The 20,931-nt window shown below is 53.6% G+C and overlaps 1 protein-coding gene across 5 annotated transcripts in view; it reads left to right on the forward strand.

The window, feature by feature from the left end:
• The first annotated feature begins 5,283 nt into the window (after nucleotides 1-5,283).
• MAMLD1 (mastermind like domain containing 1) overlaps nucleotides 5,284-20,931 on the forward strand; it is a 123,457-nt gene continuing 107,809 nt past the window's right edge. Inside the window, exons 1-3 of one of the 5 annotated variants that reach the window (XM_019435763.2) lie at nucleotides 5,284-5,404; nucleotides 5,873-5,962; nucleotides 6,527-6,596. The gene's annotated coding sequence lies outside the window, so the exon portion shown is untranslated. Of the gene's footprint in view, nucleotides 5,405-5,872; nucleotides 5,963-6,494; nucleotides 6,597-6,953; nucleotides 7,241-20,931 lie in introns of those variants that run through there. The other 4 variants (XM_019435765.2, XM_053892002.1, XM_019435762.2 and 1 more) reach the window with 4 other exon arrangements.

Below are 20,931 nucleotides of genomic sequence, written 5' to 3' on the forward strand. Positions count from 1 at the left end.
ATTCTTATATTCAATACTCACAATAACCTGATGAAGTGGGCACTATTGTCACCCCCATTTTGCAGGCTAGGAAACTTGCCCCAGTGGTGGCGCCAGGATTTGAAATAGGTAGTGTTCAGCTGCAGCACCTGCATGCGATGGCATGTTGGTAAATGTTTAACAACCAGCCCTGATTTGCAGCATTTGCCCATTTCTGGGATGTAGGTACTCCTGCCATGGCCAAGTCCAAGCTACCAGTGAGTCATCAACAGGTTCACAAAGTTTCTGAAAATGTAGCAATCCTTTCTCGTGAGCTGTGCAAGCCAGCCAGCTAGCCAAATGCCAGGCACAGCACTAGTAAGCTTGGGGAGCACAGGTTACTTCTGTCCTCCCTGGTGACCTTTATCATAACAGGATTCTATGGAGGCTGTTGAGACCCAGACTGCCGTGGACACTCAAATCTTGGTTCCACCGGTGAGTAACTGTGTGATCTCAGACAAGGTGCTGAACCTCTCTGAGCCTGTTTGCTCAGCTCTGAAATTAGTTTTCACAGGGCTTCATTGAGCTCATGATGTGAAGTATAGGGCCTGGGGCATAGTAGGTGTGCCCCAAGATTTAGCTGCTTTTATTGCTCATATGATTGCGTTTTCCAAACCCAGAACAGCAGGGGCACATTGTCTGGTTTTTCTGCAAACGTCTGCCTAGATAGTATGCCTGCCCGAAGCTGGGCCCTGGCCGGTTCCCTGGCGTTAGGGCATATTAACCTTCTGAATGGCTGTGGTGGTGGTGCGGCAGCAGCCTAACTGGTTGCTAGGACAGCCACAGGCCGGGGTTTTGTTGTACGTGTGGTTTTTTTTTTTTTTTTTAATCACAAAACTGCAAATGGTCTGAAGGGTCCTAGAAGAGTGGATGGAGCCTCTTCCCATGTGGGGCCTGCGCCGTGCCTGTGTGGTTGGAAAAAAATGTCATTGCATAAAGAGTAATAATTAGCAAGCCATCTGCATACTTTTTTCTATATAAAAGCTTTGACAATGTCTTTCAGCTGTATGTTTGGTGCAAGAGGAAAACTGGCAGCCATCTGGATTTACGTTAATTCCCTAAATTATTTATGCATTTCTGTGTAAATGACCATTGCCCATCCTTATCTATGCTTTGATGGTATTGCCTATGGCATTCTGGAAGTGGCATTCGTGGTAAGCAAGGAGCTGGTGGGGAGGGGGGTGGAATTGACTTGTAGCCACAGTTTTCTGGTTTCACGGTAAAATCAATGCAAGCCATTCTACAGCCCCTTAATTAACTGCTCACTTGCTAATGAGGGCCTTTTTTCTTAAAGGTTCCTTATTTTTTTAAATCAGTGAAGTCGCTAGGAAATTACAATCAATATTTTAACAATTTCCCATTTGTTTCCATTGTGATTTTTAAAAACACTCACTACCACCAATGTCTCCCCTAAAATTAAAATTGTTTAAGAACACGGGGAAGAGAAAGAATTCAACCCATTTCCCAGTGGCTCTCCTTAACCCCACCAGGACAAACTGCCACCTATCCTCTGTAAGTGCCCCAATCTGGCTTCCTACGTGGCATAGACTCACCTTTTCGCCAGGCATATCAACATGCTCCCAGTTTGCCCAATATCATGTGATGTCTGGACCTGTGTGTGGGACCTGAGCTTTCATTCTACATGTGTCATGTTACATTCAACACCTGCCTCCTGTCCTTGGGGGTTTGGGGACAATAATCATAACGGTAGCTTCTTCTCTGAGCACTAATGACCTAGGCACCCTGCCAGGGGTGGTCCCATGCTTAGAGGCCACAAGCCTGACTACAACGCAGTGAAGCAGGTACTACTGTGACCCCCATTTTACTAAGGAGACAGCTGGAGCTTGGGAGGTGATATAGCCAGGAGGCAGCAGAACCTGCATCGACATCTGGCCTCCAGCCTCCTGGATTGGCTTGCACTTCCTCTGCAGGGGGCAATCCCTCTCTACCTTAGGCTATCCCACGGGCATTTGTCTCTCCTGGTGCCTGTCAGTCGTGGCCTCCAGTCTGCTGTGGTCATCGGGGTGATGAGTGTCACCAGAAGAGTCAGCAAGCCCCGAGTGAATGCTTCAGGAGCCTAGAACTCAGAGCCGTGGCTGTGGGGCATGGCCTCTGCATGGGTGGAGTGTGGCAGGTGGACACAGCCAACAACCTCTATACATGCACAGCAGTGGTCGGGGGCTGGTGGGGGGACATGCCAAATTCCAGTGCTGAGCCCTGCCACACCCATTACCCATCTTCTTCCTCCTAGATCTGGATTCAGTCATCCAGGGGGCACCCCAAATCTCCTTCAACCGTGAGTTCATCAGATGGGCTTGGGGGGAACCCCAAAAGTCTCTAGTAAAACAGTGAAATGGGAGAGGCTGAGGGCAAGGGCCTGAGGAATCAGAGAGACACAGACAGGCCCATCGATGGTCAAGAGAGGGAGGGCACCCATGCTGTACTGTGATGGGTCTCAGGCCAGGCTTCACAGAAGAGGAGACTTTTGAGATGAGCCCTGAATGTCAGGTGGGATTTTGACAGACGAGCTGGAATTCTAGGCAGGGGAGATGCACAGGCAAAGGTGCAGAGGTGGGAAGAACTGGGAATTGTTTGGTGTCCAATTAATAGTCCAGCCAGGCAGGAGGCCCAGGGGCGTGTGTGAAAGCACCAGGTGATGAATCTCGAAATGGAGGCTGGGACCCACCAAATGGACGGCACTGAATGCCAGGCTGAGGAGCTGAGATTCAGTGCCACCAGCAGTAGGGAGCCACAAGATGCTTTGGAGCAGAGGAGTGATGAAGAACAGAGCAACGGGATATGTGGTTCTTATCTGCAGTCAGCACGCCTGTTTTCCATATTCTGCAGGCTGCCCAGTTAAGCTCCCAGCATTTGTCACGAGAACTTGGGAAAACTCACTGCATGTCCGCAGGAATAGGACAATGAGTGACAGATGGCCACTGATTGTTTTCATATCCCTTGAGCTCCAGGTTTCAGTCAGACCAAAGGCAGGGCCCACATCAGCCTTGGCATGATGTGCGTGGACCTGCACAGCCCAAGCTCAACCCTTTGCTTGGCAGCCCTCTCAGCATCAAGGCCAGGAGAGTGTCCCAGGAGAAGAGGAGCCCCTTGAGAGCCTGGTGGGATTCTTTTCCTCACCTGGACCCACCTGCCAAGACTACACACACTAAACGTAAGTGGCCCGGTTGCAGGTGGAAACAGCCTAAGCTTTGAGGCCCAATTGTTTACCGCTCTGCAATTCTCAAGTTGTGTGACCCTGGACATGTCCCTTCACCTCTCTGAGCCCCTCTTTTCCTCATCTAGAACATGGAGGTGATGATGGCTTACACTTCGTTGTGTACATGGGCCCATGCAGATAAAGCACATAGTAAACCTAGGTAAATGTAGGAGCTGTCAGCTCCAGACGTCGTCTGCCTTTTGGGTGACAAAAAGGTCTCGTAGCCAGTCTATTCAGTGAGGAGAAAGCCCTCATCCAGCCTCTCCTCCCATTTGTCCATCAACCTTGGGATGCCCAAGGTGACAACCATAAGGGAACCTTTGTTTCCAACAGTAACTGAAAGAATGACAACATATCTGGGCCACAGTGCCCCTCGGTCACATGACCTGAGGCTGGTTTCAGGACATTAACACAAAGCTCTTTGCCTGACCTCCATCCTCTTTAACCTTTGTTCAGGCCATAAAACTCCTTAAAATGTACGACAGCTATGGACCCCTTTCCCAGTGTGTGTACAGTTCCATGGCCCCCAGAGTTTCCTGAAAGTTTCTCCCCAGATATTTCCAGAAAAATAGAATCCTACTAACATTCATTGAGCAGATACTCCCTGCCAGACACTGTGCTAGGAGCTGGGAAGACAGCATAGAGCAAAGCAGGCCCTGGCAGTAGCCCTCGTGGGTTCTAACCTATAGAGGTCAGCTGGTGGTAAGCGCTCTAGAGAAAACAAAGCAGGGAAGGCGAGAGGAAGTGCCACAGATGGGTGTGAGGCTTTGAAGCGTTACATTGGGAGGCCAGGTGACATTTGTGTAGATATTAAAGGAAATGAGGGAGCCAGCCCCATAGATTTCTGGGAGAATGCATTCCAGCAGAGGGAACAGAGGGTGCAAAGGCCCTAAGGAGAGATGTGCCTGGTGTGTTGGGAAAGAGTCGGGAAGCCTGCAGTTCACTAGCAAGAGTCAGGGAGGGCAAGAAGGAAGATGGTACCATCCAGATTGGGGGTGGGGGCATGTTTTACAGGCCCTTCTAGGCCACCAGGAGCACTTTGCTTTTACTGAGTGAAATGGGGAGCCACTGCAGGTGTGCAGAGATGAGGGACTGGACTGGGGTTTGGGGAGAAGGTGATGGGGAGGAGGTAGGAAACAGAGCCATCTGTTAGCTGACCACTGGAGTAACCCAGGTGGGAGATGCAGGTGGCTGGGCTCGGATGGCACCAGTGGAGACGGAGAAAAGGCTGGGATGGTGGATGCACTTTGAAGATGGACGCTTGAATGATGGAGCCGCCATGAACTGAGGTGGCAGACCTCAGGAGGAGTGTTTTGAGGATGACCAGGAGCTCAGCTGGGGGGCATGTGGAGTTTGAGATGCCTAGTGGCCATCCAGGTGGACAGGACCCTTGGGGTCAAATTTTAAAAGCACTCTGCAATTCTCTGTGAAGGACTCAGTTATCCCCTGATCCGCTGCGTTTAATCAGATTCTCTTCAAGACACTCATGAGCTCTCTATCGCTCTAGGGGACACGGTAGCTCTAAGATGACTCCCCCTCCTTGCAGGAAGGGACAGGCCACCGGCCAGGACTCCACGGCAGCCTTGTGTGGGTTGAAGGTAGGGATTGCGATCAGTTTGATCACCAGAGAGCAATAACTTCTCCAGAGCAGCCCTGGCTGGACCCAGCCAAGGTGGATTCCTATCCAACAGCCTGGCTGAGGGGCACCCTCAAGGTGCCTGGGCGGGGGGGGGGGGGGCGGGGGGGGGGAGTTGCTGTAGAGGCGTCTGACACCTGTGCCTCCCGGTAGTCAGGACGCCGCTCCTCGGTCTGGGAACTTTGTGAAACGCTCGGAGGCAAGCGTCCAGTTCCCCAGCTCCGTTGCGCCTACGTAGCCCACGAAGGGACTTTGGTTGGTTCTCATAGGGGGCCCCAGCGCTTTCCGCGGGCCGAGGGCGTGGGCGCGGAGAGAAGGAGGGGCCGAGTGGGCGGTGGGCCCACCCCTTTATTCCTGGCCCGCGGCTCCGGCCGAGTGCGACCAGATGTGGTGGTGACAGGTCGCTACTCAGAGGTGCGGGCAGGAACTGTGATTGGGCTCTGGGGCTTCGCGGGCTCTGCTGCCTCGGGACGAGACGCGGCGTCCGTGGGCTGAGCTCAGCCCCCGCCGCCGCTACCACCCAGGAAGTCCAGGTAAGGAAACGCACCCCGGCCGGGGCCCCCGGAGAAGGGGCGCAAGCCAGTCCCCCGGGCATGGGGGGAGGGGAGCCGCTGGCTTTGGCGCCAGGGAAGAGGGCGGACAGCGTGCTCTGGCCCTCCGGGCGGTTCACAAGGAACCCATGTTCGTACAGAAGCCGCAGGTGTCTGCCCTGGGATAACCCCGCGCAGAGGCGGCAGGTCCAGCCCAGCTCGGGAAGGGGCTTCGGCGACCCCGGGGCCAGTGGGGAGGGAGACCGGCTGGCGCCCCTGGGCTCCCGGCTGAGCACACCGGCGGGCGGCCCAGGGTCTGCGCGCAGGCGGGGGGTGGGGTGGTGGCGGGCAGTGGAGGAGGGGAGGGGGAAGAGGGCGGGGGACAGGAGAGGGGGAGGGAGGACGCTAGGCGAGGGGGTGTGTAGTTTAGTAGCCGCCACCTGAGAGCACGGGCCCCCACTGCCGTCACAGCAGGTCGGCTTGGCTGTCGTGGCGGGAGCCAGCTAGCAGACGCGTTGCCAGTGGGACGGGCGCTACCTACCCAAGCAGCCACCGCTGAAGGTGAGCGCCCTCCCAGGGCGAGGGGGAAGGGGGGCCCGGCTCCCAGCTCTTGAGTCAGTCTCTGCTCTGCTCAGAATGGGGAAGGGGTGTGTGGGGAGGGGATTGAACAGGCTACTTTATGGTGAGACTCCCGTCCCTGTGACTCTCCGGCGTCCTCCGGGGATCGGCTCGCGCGTCCTCTCTCTGTCTCTGTCTCTGTCTCTCTCTCTCTGTCTCTCTTTCTCCCCCCTGGTGTCTTTCTAGCACTCTGTCTCCGTCGTTTTCTCTCGGTCTGCCCGTGCGTCTCGGTTTCCGTCTCTCCCTCGGTCCCTCTCGGTCTCTGTCAGTCTCGCGCGCTTGTCTCGCCCTGCCGCGGGTGAGTGCCGGCTCTCTCGCTCTCCCTGCTCGCTCTCCGTCTGTCAGGGGCGCGCGCGGCTCACCGGCTCGCTCGGCCCAGACGCGGGAAGGCTACCTGCCGCGTGCGGGTTTCCAAGTGCTCCGGGCTCCGCCTGCGGCCCTCCCGCGAGCTCCATCCGCCCGTGCCCAGGGGCCCGCGGTGACCCCGCTGTCGCTCTTCCCCATCAGCGCACCGTCTAGACTGGCCACCTGCCGCCGAGGGCACAGACCGCCTCCCGCTGAGAGCGGAGCCACCGAGGTACGTGCGGCCGTGGCCCTTCCTTCCTTCCCTCACTCCCCAGCTGCCCTGGCTCGAGTGGGCTGGAGAAACCAGGCGACCACGGCGAAGCCAGCCTGCGGCCGCTTTCCCTTTCAAAGAGTGGCAGGAGGGTCGGGTAGGCCCCTTGGGCGGCCGCCGCGCTTCCGCTGCCCCCGGCCCCATCCTGCCTGGAAACTCGGCCTTTCGGGGCTCAGGGCTGGCGGGGTCGCGGGCGGGGCAGCGTGGCTTCCCCTTTAAGACCGAGCCGCTCGTCGCCGTGAGTGTGAGGGTGTGTGAGTGTGCGGCGTGCGTGTCTCCTCCTCCCCGAGTGACACAGCAGTGAGAAATGCCTATCAGTAACTTAAACCCCCGAAACTCCACCTTCCGGGCGCGCGGCGCGGAGCCGGGCGGTGGGAATGGAGCGAGCAGATTGAGGCCGCCACTGCAGCGCCGCCGGCATGAACTTGGCCGCAAGCTGAAGCAGCCGGCGGCGGGCGGGCGCGGGGGCACCGGCCGCTAGCCAGAGGGTGATCTGCAACCGGGCTGGGCCACTCAGCCGGTGCCCGAGGCCAGGCTGCCTGCGCCGGCGGCCGCCCGCCCCTCGGGCACTGCCCCCGCCGCCGCCGAGGGAGCTCCGCAGCACGGTAAGGCTGAGGGCGGGAGCGGGAGGTCCGGCTACTCTGAGGGGTCCAGGGGGCACTTGTGGCCCCCACTTGTGGTTCCCGTCGCGGAGGAGCTGAGGGGACCCCAAAGTTTGCTCCGAGCACACGGCCCACCTGGCGCTATGCGCGGCCAGCCCCTCTCTCGGACCGCCGGGGCCGGCCTGAGCGCAGCTCCCATCGTCCGGGACTTCGGCCTCTGCCTGCTCCCCAGCGCCCAACGGGCGTCTGGAACCGGGCGGGGGCCGTTAAGTACCGGCGAGGGAAAGCAGAGGGGCGCGAGCCACATGATCTTCTCTGGCCCTGCCGGGCTACCGGGAGGCTCCCACTCCGTTCCGGCGCTCCCCGGGCCGCTGGCGGCCCGGATGCCACTGGCGACGTTGCCATCGCATGCCAGCTCCCTGAGCGTTGGCCAGTCGACAGTGGGCGCTGGGCACAGGATTCCACCCCCCCCCCCAACCCGGTTTGCCGCCACCGAGTCGGGAGTGTGGAGTGTGCGTGCGCCGAGCCCGCTGCCTTGCGCTCCCTCCCCTGCCAAATCCTCCTCTGGAGAGCAGCCCCGAGCAGAGCTGGCGGCTCGAGGCAGCCCCGACTGGGCTCCTGCCCGGAGCTCCCGGCGCCCCCGCGCTCGGAGCTCCCAGGCCTCGGAGCGGCGGCGGAGCCGGGCGCCCGGCGCCGGCAAGGGAGGGCGGGAAGCCCCCCGGAGCTCCGCCAAATACTTTTCTGGGCCAGTTGGCTCGGCTCGGCTCCGTCCCGATGCAGTGTGTCCGAAGCCACTTGGAAAGCTGGCCGTACCGTCTGATTTTGATCCGTGATTAAATGCGGACTGAGCAGACACTAATAGGATTAGCCTGCCAGAAAACTGCCCTGAAGTCGTCGGAACCTGAGCAAACTGACGCACCTCGGGCGGGGGGCTTAGCCCCACCGCGCTCCTGCAGTTGAGCGGCTAAGCGGGGCACCCGGAGTGTGGGTGTTGAGTGTGTGCGCGGGAGGGAGCACAGGATGGCTGGGGGACTCGGGGAGAAGGGACTCCGCTTGCCGGGGTGGCTTGTCGTCGTTGTTTGGCAGCGCAAGGAATCCCCCCCCCCCCGCCTCCGGGGTGCCGTCCCCACAGCGAACGTGTCGTTTGCGGGTAGCCGAACGAGGCCGGCTCCGGGACATTGTCTGTGAGGGCGAGTGAGCCGAGCGTACCAGAGGCGGCCGCGCTGGAACAAAGACGCAAAGTCTCCCCGAGCCCAAGCAATTTCGAAAGAGTTGGCTGGGAAGAGGGCCCGGGTCTCCCAGGGGAGACCCCCGCGGGAACCGTGCGGTCCCCAGCGCCCGGGCCCCACGGCCCGAGTGATCTGTTCCCGGGCTGCGGCGAGCCGGCGGGCAGCATCGCAGCGGCTCAGCCCAACCCTTGGCAGGCGCGGGCCGCCGCCCGAGTGTGCCCGCGGGCCGGGCGGGGTGGGCCGCGCACCCGTGGGGGCTTCCCGGCCGCCTGGCCGCATGGGGCTCCCGGAGGCCGCACAGTTTCTCCCCCCACCCCACCTCTTCTTGTCTTTATAGATCCCCCTCCCTCCTACCCCCGCCGCCGCAGCCGCCAACAATCCGCTTTATAAAAAGCCCCTTTGTTTCCCAGGAGGCTGGAGAGAGGGAAGGGGAAAAGGGACGCAGAGGCAGGGGGCGGGGGCGGCTGCCTCCCAGTGGCCTCGAGTCGCTCGGGACAGGAGGGCAAGTGTAGGCGGTGGGGGAGGGGGTGGTATTTCGAAGACCCTCCCCAGGAACCCCAGAACGCGTGGGGAGCCCTTGGCTCCTGCCGCCCACCGCGCGCCCCGCCTGCTGGCTGCGGACACCCGGGGCTACGGCGGCACGGACCGCCGGGCGGGAGGCACGGCGAGCAGAAGGACGCGGAGGCCAGAGGCCGAGCACGCTCCGCGGGAAGGACAGACGCGGCTCGCCGCTGCGCTCGCGGGGCGCGGGCATAGGGGGCGCCCTTTCCTCGGTTTCGCTTTGCAGCCCGCGCCCCTCACCTCCCGGCTCAGGGCGGCTGTCGCGCCCGCCCGTGGCGGAGACGACGGTAGTGACTGAGGCTTTCGCCACCCTGCGGCTACACTCCTCACTCCTTCCTGCGCCCTCCTGCCGGCCACCCCCCCCCCCAACACACACACACACCGGGGCTCAAATGCTCTGCGGACCCCCTTTGTTTGGAGGCAGGGAGGGAGTCGGAACCGCAGCCTCGGGGGTTCCTGATGCCTGAGTGGACAGTGGGGATGGGGTTGCACCTCCCGACCATGCGTCGGTTTGTCGCCTCTACATGGACCCAGCGCCGGACAGTTGGGGGTGTCCAGGATGCATGGGCTGCCGGCATTAGTTGGATTGAGAATTTAGCGGGCCCCTATCCCCTACACCTGCCCTTCCCCCCAAACTTGTGGGAACCCGGACTTGCACTGAGGAATGTTAAACATGTTAGAAGTAGCCTTTCGCCATCCTGTTGGCCTGCCCCGCCTCCGCCCTCCTCTCCAAATCTGTCCGCTTCTCTCCTAAAGTTTGTTCCGTTCCGAAAAGGAATACTGACAATAAGAAAAAAATTGACAAATAAGGAGAAGTAGGCGGGGTCCGAACAGCTAAGTCAGATTCCTCCCGATCTCTTGCCCGCCTCCGTCCCCCTTCCCATTTAATCTTGTGGCGGCATATTATTTGTACCTTTTTGCATATCTTTCCCCTAATCTCCATTCCCATCTCTGGAGGTTATTCGAAAGTGTTGGTCAAACATTTGTTCTCTGGTTTTTGGAATTGAAGGTGAAGCGTTAACCTCCCCCACCCCCTCCTCTCTCTCACACACAGACACAGACACGCGCCCGCGCGCGCGCGCACACACACACACACACACACACACACACACACACACACATCCCAACTGCATCTAAAACCACAAGAAAGTACTCAAAGGGTAAACCACAGGCTCTACCTTCTCCTCCCCCCTTTGTGCTTCCCTTCTGTAGCAAGATCATTGGAAAATAAAGCTGCTGATGTGCGAGATGGAACATATGGTGCCTCCATAAGAGAGTAGCTGAAATGGCCTTGAACCTGCCGGACAGACCAGCTGTTTGCTGCCAGCCAGAGCAACTAATCAGCTTCTTTGCCTTAAAGTAACATCCCTCTTTTCTCTTGATGACCAGTTTGCATATTAAATAGGATATTCTCCAGAGGAGATAGGAGATGGGCTTCTATATTGCTTTGTGCTTTGGTGGTTCTCCACACGCCTCGCCCGCTACTCTGCGTGCTGCCTTGGCTTCTCTCTGCATGCGTGCCTACAGGGTGTGTTTCCTTTAACACTGATAAAAGAATGTTGCCCCAAGTGGAACTTGGGAAGAAGGAGGCAGGAGAGGGGCTGAGATGGTCCCAGATGCCTGGGAGGAAATCTCTCTGTTTTGTTCGTATTAGCTTTAGAAAAACTAGCAGTTCTCCCCCCACCCCGCACACACATACACACATTAAAAATATCACAAAGATCTTCCGGCTGCGACCATTTTCAGTTTTCCTTCAGTACAAAGTGTTTGAGGAGATACAAGGAAATTCCATGTTAGGAAATCATTAGCAAAGGGTGACTTCGTCTGTTTTCCTGCCACTGACGCTGACAGTGACACAGATGTGTGGGTTGAAACAGGAACGTCATTGAATTTTTAAACTCAACCAGGAAATAGCCTGTTGCTGGGTTGGGGGGGGGGGGCATCCATTCACTGCATCTTAAGTTAGGAGATTTACTGTTGTTGATTTGTTGATCCTTTTCAATAAGGAAAGGTTTTTTGTTTTTTCCTTTTTTTCTGAAGTGTGACCAGCATGTTTAGTATCATCCCCCCCCCCTATTTTAAGCAGATCACCTAAAGGTTTAAAATGCACCTGTTAATAGATCATCCCTAGGAAACTCAGTGGCTATCCAGCTTATAAAATGGGCAGAAACTGATCTTAAATCAGCAGTTCATCTGACAATAGTTGGACTACTCTCCTTTCAAGGGGCTTCTTCTATGCAGTAAACCTTTTCTTTCTTTTTTCTTTTAAGACCCTGATTTTCTTTCTTTTTTTTTAAGAGTCTGATTTTCTTTCCTTTTTTTAAGAGTCTGATTTTCTTTCTTTCTGTTTCTTTCTTTCTTTCTTTCTTTCTTTCTTTCTTTCTTTCTGTCTTTCTGCAGTGGTGCACTAGAGAGATAATCAGCCTAGGAGCTAGGAAACTTGTGTTCTAGAACACTCTCCCCACTAATTAGCTGAGTGATCTTGGGCAAGTCTGTCCCCCTCCTTCCTCCTCCTCCCCCCAACCTTCATGACCTAGGAGTCAGTGCCTTCCAGCTCAAACACACTGTGATTTGTAAATGAAATAGTCATTTTCTGGAAAAGTGAAACACCTTTGAGGAAAATGGCTACATATAGAGGGAAATGGGACTGAGATTTTTGAGGGGCAGCAAGAAGAGGGAGAAGTAAAAAAAATGGCAGAAGTCCAATCAAAACAATATAAAAGTGGGAAGTACTCCCTCTCTCTGTGTCTTATGCCAGTGTGAACTTCTAACCCAGAAACATAGATCCTGGAGGCTGGGAGGCAACCCAGAAGGCTTCTTGTCCAGTAACCCTAATCTGGTGATCTCAGGGCCTATTGACGGCCGGCCTCCTAATCATTGGGTTGGTTTACAGATAACGGGATCCAAACTCTTTGAAATTAGACTGGCATGTTTCCAAAGGACTCATCTAATGGAGAACAGATTTGCTGCTTTGCAGTTATTTAGCAAAGATTTCAAGGGCGAAAAGGCCTTCCCTCTACACACACGTGCCCCGCTGGAGTTTGGGCTCTGAACTCGCTGTTGAACCTTTTCTTTTCTTCCTAGTTCAGCTGGGTATTTTTTAAAAATCACATTTCCAACTTTGAGGACACAGCAGCCATGTAAGAACCTGCCACTGTCCTGCTTGATTTTAATATTGATTTTTTTTTAAACGTGGAGGGGGGTGCGAACATTATGGGGAAGGACCTTTTATCCTCTGAGCTCTTTGGCAATTATCTTGCTGCCATAAATGTTGATACACATATAATGGATGTAACTAGAAAATCTCCTTATCCAAGCAGAAAAGGCTGAGTGTTTGTTGGAGCAGACAGATGTGGCCAGGGAGGGAGATAGATGGCAGGGAGCAGCAGCCGGTTACCATGCACCCGCACAATAAACCGATTCCCATCACACCCCTCCCAGCTCCACCACCCAGGGTAACCTAGGCAGCATCAGTCAGCTGTACGGTAAGAAAGAAGCCTCTCGAAGTTCAGTTGGAAGCAGTCTGATTTTGCAGGCATTGAGTCCTGAAACATTTCCAGGTGGAGAGCAGGGAAGCTTCCTAAATCCACATGACTCTGATGGGGTTGTATGGCAAGGTGTATTACTTGTTGTCATTGTCACTGTTGTCATCATTGGGTTGCAACTGTAGCAAAGGAAGGACAGGCCCATGGAGTCACTGGTCAGGGGTCCCTTGGAGGTGAGGAACAGTAGCTTGCGTGATATAATATTTACCTTCGAGGATTGTGGCCGCACAACCCCAGTGGTGTCCTGCTCCCAAATGACTAGCCCCAGGAGCATTTTGTGCAAGAGGAGGGGATAGAAGCAAAAGAGTTGGGTTTCCTCCCTACCCTGCAGTTGCTTTCTTTTTTCTCCCTGTTCACAGAGCCTCCCCGATTTCCTTTGGGCCTTGAGTCCACCCCTAAAATCTGACCTCTTTAGATTTTCCAAAGCAATCAGATTTGTCACAGCCCAGAAAGGTCACCCAGGGTGAGGCAAATCGAGGGGTTTTGCTGACTATGGGCTCCCCGGAGTAAAAGCTCCTAGAGACAGGGCCTAACGAGCACCAGAAAGAAAGAGCCCTTTGCAAAGTCTGTGAGAACTGTCCTCGCCTAGACAGAGCCCCAGCTTCAGACTCCCCTTTCCTCCATGGCCCACAGAGGGTAGGCTCTTCCTGACAGACCAGACCACGGAGAAGGAGGCCATCCATAGCAACCCAGTCCTGCCCTGACTGCCTTCTGACTCTGGGGAGAGCCAGTGTCCCTTTCTGTGCAGTCTGGGTGCCAGCCTGGAAGTCCCTCCATTTCCTCAGGGTGGGGGGCCCAGCTGCCTTCCCCTCCCAGTATGCCCTGCTGCTCACTCTGCCCAGTAAATAACCATTAAGTGGGGCTTGGGCAGTGCTGTTTTCTGAGTGCCGAGAGCTGTTCCATGAGGCCCAGAGGAGCATGGGGCTGAACGTGGCATTCCATCATGCTGGGAGGGGGCCTGGCCAGCTGGCCATTGTGTCTCCCTGTTCCCTTCACCTGTGCCAGGACCTGGACACTGGGCCATAGGGATGTATTTCTGCTGATTCTAGAAAAGGCCCCTGGATGCCACCGGGCATGAGCTAGTCAATGGCATCAGCTTTCATATTTTTCCTAGTGTTTGATCCTGAACCCTACACCCTGCTAGCTTCTTTTGGAGGCTCAGGGACACAGAGAGGAGGGGGACAGGATCCAGCCCTGCCTTCCTTTGCATGGCCCCATTAGTTTGTTGACTACAGTTCCTGCACATGGTTGGCATAGATGCCCCAAGTCACCTACAAATTCCCGTGCTAAAAGGTGGAGAATTTTCTAGCTGAGAAGACCTTGTGACTTTACATAAGAGGAAGGCAAAGCCCAGAGAGGGGCCCAACTTTCCCGAGGGTACACTGACTCTCAGTTAACCATATTTGAGTCAGGAAACCCCACTCTGCACCCATGCTATGGGCACACAGGCCTCTCCTTTTGAGGAGGAGCCAATGCCGCGAGATCGTGGTGTGCTTGGCTTCTTAGCATTGTTAGGAAGGCAGAGGGGTGCCTTGTGATTAGAACTCCAAATCTAAACCAGCAAAGATGGCATGTTGTAAGTTAAGGAGCAGTCTGGGGCCCGGGCCTGGGGACCTCAGAAAGGAGTGTGTCTCCACTCATCCTGTTTTCAAGTCGTGGATGGACAGTCACGCAGAGCCAGCCCCTCCGAGGGCTTGGCCGGGTGAGCTCTGTTGGCAGTTTAGGGGATTGTTTGGGTTCGGTTCTTAAAGAGATCTCAGGGTTACCATCTGCTTCCGGAAGTTTCAGCGCCGACCTCGGAATTTTGAGTGGGACAGTAGTTGTGGTGTGTTTGCCAGAGTCACATGAAAGACTGGCATGCGTTATGCTAGGTCCAGGGAGGAGGGCACAGTGTCTCTAAGCTGCTTGTCTGTCAAGGATTAATTTAACCCCTAATTACTACATTTTCTTCGCAGTTTGCCGTGCAAACGTGCTGTAACAAAAGCTCAAAGAAGTATGCCATTTCGTTTCACTGCCACTCTTAAGTTAATTTGGGGGATACGGAGTCAAATTCGACACACTTGGTGTTAGAATAATTGGGCTGCCATTTGAACTAAAGTTGAACAGTCCATGCCATTTGAACAATCCATGGAGCATGCGCGATTCCCTGTGCAGTAGCACGGCCTGAGCCCTGCCTCCCGCCTCTCCAAGGCTGGGTGGTGAGCGCTGGTCCCACGGTGCAGGTGAGGTCAAAGTGGAGCCCCCCAAAGATCTGCTCCCGAGGTGGCAACAACGAAATAGAAACCGCAGGGCTCCCCTGACAGGAGGTCTCCAAGCAGGCTTCTCTCTCTCCTCCTCCCTGCATCCCTCCAGAGTGACAGCCCCTTGGCGCCCCTACGGGCCTTTTCTGCCCCTCTCGCCAAAGGGCAGTGGGTGAGTGTGGGAGCCAGAGACCACTCCCCTCTCTGGGGTGGCTGGGAAGCCTGGCTTCTCAGACCCCAGGCTGGAGGCCCCCAAAGCATCATTTTTGCTCCTATTTCCGAGTGTACCGCGCTAGGCTCTGGCGCGGAATGTGCACAGGGCAGCACGTTGTGCTGGAAAGCCAGACTTGTACTCTCACAGGCACCTCTGTCTCAGGTGCGGAAAAGCACGATCACTCCTCATTACCTCTCAGGAAGGAGAAGCACTTTGCCTTCTAGAGCTCATGTCACCCCAGAAGTTGAGAACTAGAAGCTGACATGGTCTCTCTCATCCTCACCACATCCTTTCTGGAAGGTGGGACCCAGATAGAAAGGGCTAGGTCTGAAGCCCTTGTTCCCCACATGGCTGGGGACAGGCTCTCTGTCCTTTTCAGTCACGCCTTTGGGTTGGCCCTTTGCAAAATCCTGAGCAAACCAAATTCGGGTCCAGTCTCCCTTCCTGGGTCCTAGACCTGCCCCTCACAACCCCTCCCCCTTACCTGGAAAGACACCATCCTTAGCCCTCTATGCTCTGATGTCATTCCCTTCCTCCAAAGAGTCTGGAACCTTCAACTTGAATTATGGGATGCAAGGGTTGCCATGCTGTCTCTTTAGCTTGGAAGTAGGAGGGTTTGGGGGTTTAGGGAGGCCCTTTTGGACACCCCCCAGAGTGGCACCATGCCCTGCATAAAGCTGGTTCTGTTCATAAGATTGGAGAATGGCCAGGACCACCTGGCTGCCAAGGTTTTCCTGAGCTTGCCCCCAGGGAGGCCGACTCCAGCTAGCCTCCTGAGCCCCAAATCGTAACAAAAATAATACCTGTCTCTCTGGAGCAGGGATAGCTCTTTGCCTTTTGTGGGTCACAGACTTCTTTGGGAATCTGATGGAAGTCGTGGGTCTTCTCCTTAGACCACCACACAAGAATATGCAATATTGCATCTAATTTCAAGGGCTCATAGGCCTTTCTGGAAACCCATTCACGGTTCCCTCAAGGTTTCTTTAAGCCAGGTTAAGAACACCTCAATGTGGTGCCTTGGGCTGTGCCAGATTGCATGATCATCCCTGGTCACCTCATCGGCATAGAAATACTGCGATGTGGCAGGAAGAACAATGAGCTTTGCCTTGGGCATAGGTCATTGACCAACTGTGGGGTTTTAGGCAAGTCCTTGAACCTACCTGAGCTGCAGTGTCCTCAGTTGACAAATGGCAATATGAGAATGCCAGTCCAACCCAGCGAAATGGCATCATGGGAGATTCAAAAGACCTGGTGTTGGTGAGATGGTCTTGCAGACATCAGGCTCAGGATACACTCTTGGGTTGTCACTGGTTACTCTTCATTTTGCCTTCCCATGTGGCCTGAGAAGTGTAACAAAATAAAAACAGGTCTCTTTTGACACAGAAAGTCCTTTTGTTTCTTCCTTTGATAATCGTGTAAGTTACACCCAGGCAAACAGCATGAAAAAGTCTCTTGCTTAGGAGGGACCCCCAAGGCCATGCAGTGTTTCTGGGATCTAGACAGTTCTGGAGGCCTTCCCTGGTTAGGGATCCTGCTCACCCAGCCCTCAGCAGCTCCAGAGTGGGGCCAGGGCATGTGTATCTGGCCCGTGCCCTGGGGGAGGTTCCCTGTCTGCCTGCTACGGAAGTCAGCAAATGAATCTGAGAAGGCCAATGATTTGGTTTGCTTTTCTACATTTCCACTGTCACACCTGGCATTACGAGGTCAAAGCGGGTCTTTGACTTCCCCCAAACCACTGAAAAGGTCTAGCCAGCTCATTGCGAAAATGGGGTGGTGGACCTGCCCGGGTATCTGGCCAGGGCCCTGTCCTGAGGGAGGGGAGCGTCGTGTTCCCTGTGTTCTCCGTGGTGAGGACAGCAGCCTCAGGAGGGGTATGCAGGCACTGTGATCGGAGAGGGGGCTGGCCTGCTGGGCACAGTTCAGAGGACCTCCTCCACCATCCACGTCCAGCACTGCAAATGTGGAAAGATTTGTGGCAAGGCCAGGAGAGCTCATAAACCATAGGTAGGGAAACTGAGACACTGAGAGGGGCTGCGCAAGAGCACAGGTGAGCATGAAGGCGAGTTCTTGGCCCCTGCTGGGCCTGTGCTCTTCCAGGCCCCCTGGCTCCTTACAGCAGGGGCTTTTTACCTCTCTTAGAGACAAGCCTGTCTGGCCCTAAAGAATTCTCAGTTCCTGAGAGTCAGCTGAGACAGTAAAGAATAGGTTTGTGAAGCCATCTGAACCCTCAGAGGATGATCCTGGCCTTGCCTAGCCAGTTGCTGTGCCTTGCCACACATTTGCAGATTTGGCTATGCCCATCCCCCACCCTCAAGGTAGAACCGTTTGGAAGGCAGTATGTTGCTAGGAGCTTGGACTTTCTCTCTCCTTTATAAAGAGATGCGTGCTGTTTTGCTTTGAACTGGTTTGCACACAGATTGAGGTGTCCCCCCATCCTTTGTTTCTTGTGTTAAAGAAAGCCAGATTTGCCAGGGGGCTCGTTAAGTAGGGATCACATTGAAGATGGCTGTTCGGTACTGGGTCCTTATGCATGCGGAGTGGCACCAACTCTGTCCTTTGCTGGGGTGTCTTAGCCTCAGCTTCAGTGTTCATCTGGAGGGGGAGGAGTTGTGCAAGTCATTTGAAAGCAGATGACCTCTAGCAATTGTAGGCACGTGGAGTAATCAACTGAAAATTGGAAATCATGGCAGTTGGCACTTGCCTTTTGGAAGGTTCACTGTTTAGGACCAGCTTTGAGTCTGGAAAGGGTCCCTAGTGCTATAGTGGGAAGAACATCCACCTGGGGGTCAGCCAGTATGTGCTCCAGGTCCAGTTCTGAGCCTCAGTTTCTCCATCTGTACAATGAAGGAACTGACTGAATCTGAAAGGGAATCTGAAGAGCTTCTCTAGCCCCGATATTCCATGATTCTCTGGTTGCAAATTAAACTCTAAGTTACTTAAAATATTTGAAAAGGATAAGTCAAATATTTTGAAAGTTTTTATTTTTATTTACTTTCAGAAAGAGAGAGAGCACACACACGAGAGGGGGAGGGGCAGAGGGGGAGAAGGAGACAGAAATTTAAGCCGGACTCCAACTCAGGAACTGTACCACAAGATCATGACCTGAGCTGAAATCAAGGGTCAGATGCTTAGCCAACTGAGCCACCCAGATGCCCCAATATCAAAATTTATTCTTTTTTGACCAGAGACTTGACAGTGTGGGAGCTTTCTGTTAGCTTGGTAGGTGGAGGCTGTGACTGTTATATAGGCAAGAGTAGTTCTGAAAGTTTGGGTAAAGACAAAAGGAATTGATATGTATTTATGTAGGACCAATGAATGGGAAAAGTGGAAGTTCCCTTAGAGAACCCTGGTTTTACACAGGAAGATTCTGGGGCTGAGCTAGTCCAGGACTCAGGTGTTCCCACTCTCAGCCCACTGTGGCACTGTTTGCTCCACCCCATTGTACAGAGACTCTTACAGAAGCATCATCCAGCTTGTGGGCAGCAGAAGGAAGATAGGGCTGATTTTGATTTCTAGCTATCAAATAGTAGCTTATCAAAAAGTCCTTGCCCCCAATAACTAAGAGTTGTTCTCAACTAAAGTAAATATTTAATATTGTTGGTACCAAATGCTTAATTTAAGATAAAACAGATTTTTTTAAAAATAATGGGGCGGGGGTAGGGATATGGTCCTTGGGCACTTGTTATTTGGAATTATTTTAATTTAAACATATGGGCTGTTTAAGTGGGACTTAATATTTGCTAATTTTCATTATGAAAAAACCCTCAAGCCACCCCACCCTTATTTTTGTAACGAGTAACAGTTTTTTCTTGTCTAGAAGAAGCTTTAAATTTCTCAACTGTTTGTACCCACAGTACTTGGCATATTTGCTTATTGTTTGTTTGTTTTAAAAATTACTTTGGGTTCCAGGTGTATACTGACCCCTGACCTGTCCAAATTGGAGAGGAGAAGCAGCCCAATGTGTCCCACCACCTGCAAGTGTCCACAGAGCAAAGGGTCTGTGTTGGCCACCTATAGCTCGTGGGGCACTTACTAAATCTACCCGGCCCATCCCCATACAGCCACCAACCCTGGGACTATTTTTCTTGGTTGTGGCCCACCCAACCACCTCTTATCTGTGCCCAGCCACCCCTTCCTCTGGCCTGAAACATGACCAGCATCTGGAAGGGAGGCAGCCTAGGTGCTAGGCTCAGTTCTGCTGCCTCACTGTGTGACCTTTGGCAATTCTCTTCCCCTCTCTGGGCCCCATGGCCCCCATCACTCCATTGGGCTGGCCGAGAAGAGTAAACAGCTCTCTGAGATTTTCCTCTTCTTGGGTTGGATTATATTTAGAGGCTGTGATTTGACCAATGGAATATATGACCTTTAAATCCTTTCTAGAGGTAAAATTCAGTGATTGCCTGAATCACTGAAAGAGGTAGGTAGACATTGAGTGCAAGAAAACGGAAATGGACAAACACTCTCTAGTATATGTGCTCCTCTGCCCACATAGTTCCTGACGGCTGTCTGCCTTTTGGAAAAATGTATCTATCTCCTTCCCCTCACTCAGATTTTTTAGGAGTTTTGGCCTTGAAACCAAGGCAGGAAGGGAGGTGGAAAGGAGGGCAGTGCCCAAGACCCTTCTCTGTAATGTGGACCCTTACAGGTAGTAGGGTACATTGGGTTGCTTCTCCTCTCCGATTTGGACAGGTCACGAGCCAGTATGAAACTGGAGCCCAAAGTCATTCAAAACTGGAACTTGGGTGCTGATCAATTCAAGAACAGGCCAAAAGTCATTCTGAAAAGTTGATTCAGTGAAGCTACTTTGTGTATTGACCATGTGCCGGGCACTGTGGATGGATGGATGGATGGATGGATGGATGGACAGAAGGAAGGAAGGATAGGCAGATACATGAGACATAAGATGTGAAAGGCTACTAAATACCCAATGTGAAAGAACATATGCAAATTAATGATTTGTCAGGGCAGAGATGAAGGAGTGAACAAAGCAGACAAAAAAAAAAAAAAAACAACAACAACAACACTCATGGAAGGTAGTCCAGTGGGGGAGACCAAAGGGAGACAAGATTAATACGTAAAAAATATAATATGTCTGAGGTGATAACTGACTTGCAGCAAAATAAATCAAGGAAGGGAATTGGGGAGTGGCAGGGAAGGGTGCACTTTTAAATAGGGTGGGAAGCAAGGACCTTGCCAAGAAGGTGAGATTTGAACAGAAACTTGCAAAACCACGTTTCAACTAGGCCACTGTTGTCCAATAGAAATGTAATGCTAATAGCCACATTTAAAAAGTTAAAAAGCAGGTGAAACTAATTTGAATCATATATTTTATTTAACCCAATCTATGCAAAATATTATTTCAACATATGATCAACTTAACAATTACTGAGATATTGTACATTTTTTATCACGCGAACTCTTTACATTCCAGTGTGTAGTTTATACTCACAGCACATCTCAGTGCAGACTAGCCACATTATAAGTGCTCAGCAGCTGCATCTTAACTCTCCGTCTCCTGTCCATCCATCCATCCATCCTTCCATCCATCTATCTTTCCATCCAGTCATCCTCCAAAATGACTCCGTTTTTCTGCCTCGTGAGGATTCCCTTTTCTGCATTAGGGAATTCAGTGAAACAGCTGGTTTCTGTCACCCTGAGCTGGGCTTTGTGAACATTGGCAACAGGTCTTTTGTCCAAGGAAGGCTCCAGTTTTGACCTGAAATTTATCAAAACGACAGTAACTGTTCCCTGAATTCCTGCGTATGCCTAGAGACTCCTGTCCTGTTGCTTCTGGGAAACCCTGCCATCAACTGTGAGCATTTTCTAATGGTTGACCCTTAAGCCTCTACTCTTTGCTCTCTACACCTTCATCCTCGGGGATTAATTGATGGCTTCTAAGCTTTTT

The sequence above is a fragment of the Panthera pardus genome, unplaced genomic scaffold, assembly GCF_024362965.1.
Source record: "Panthera pardus isolate Hobbes unplaced genomic scaffold, ASM2436296v1 HiC_scaffold_27, whole genome shotgun sequence".
Taxonomy (NCBI): Eukaryota; Metazoa; Chordata; class Mammalia; order Carnivora; family Felidae; genus Panthera; species Panthera pardus.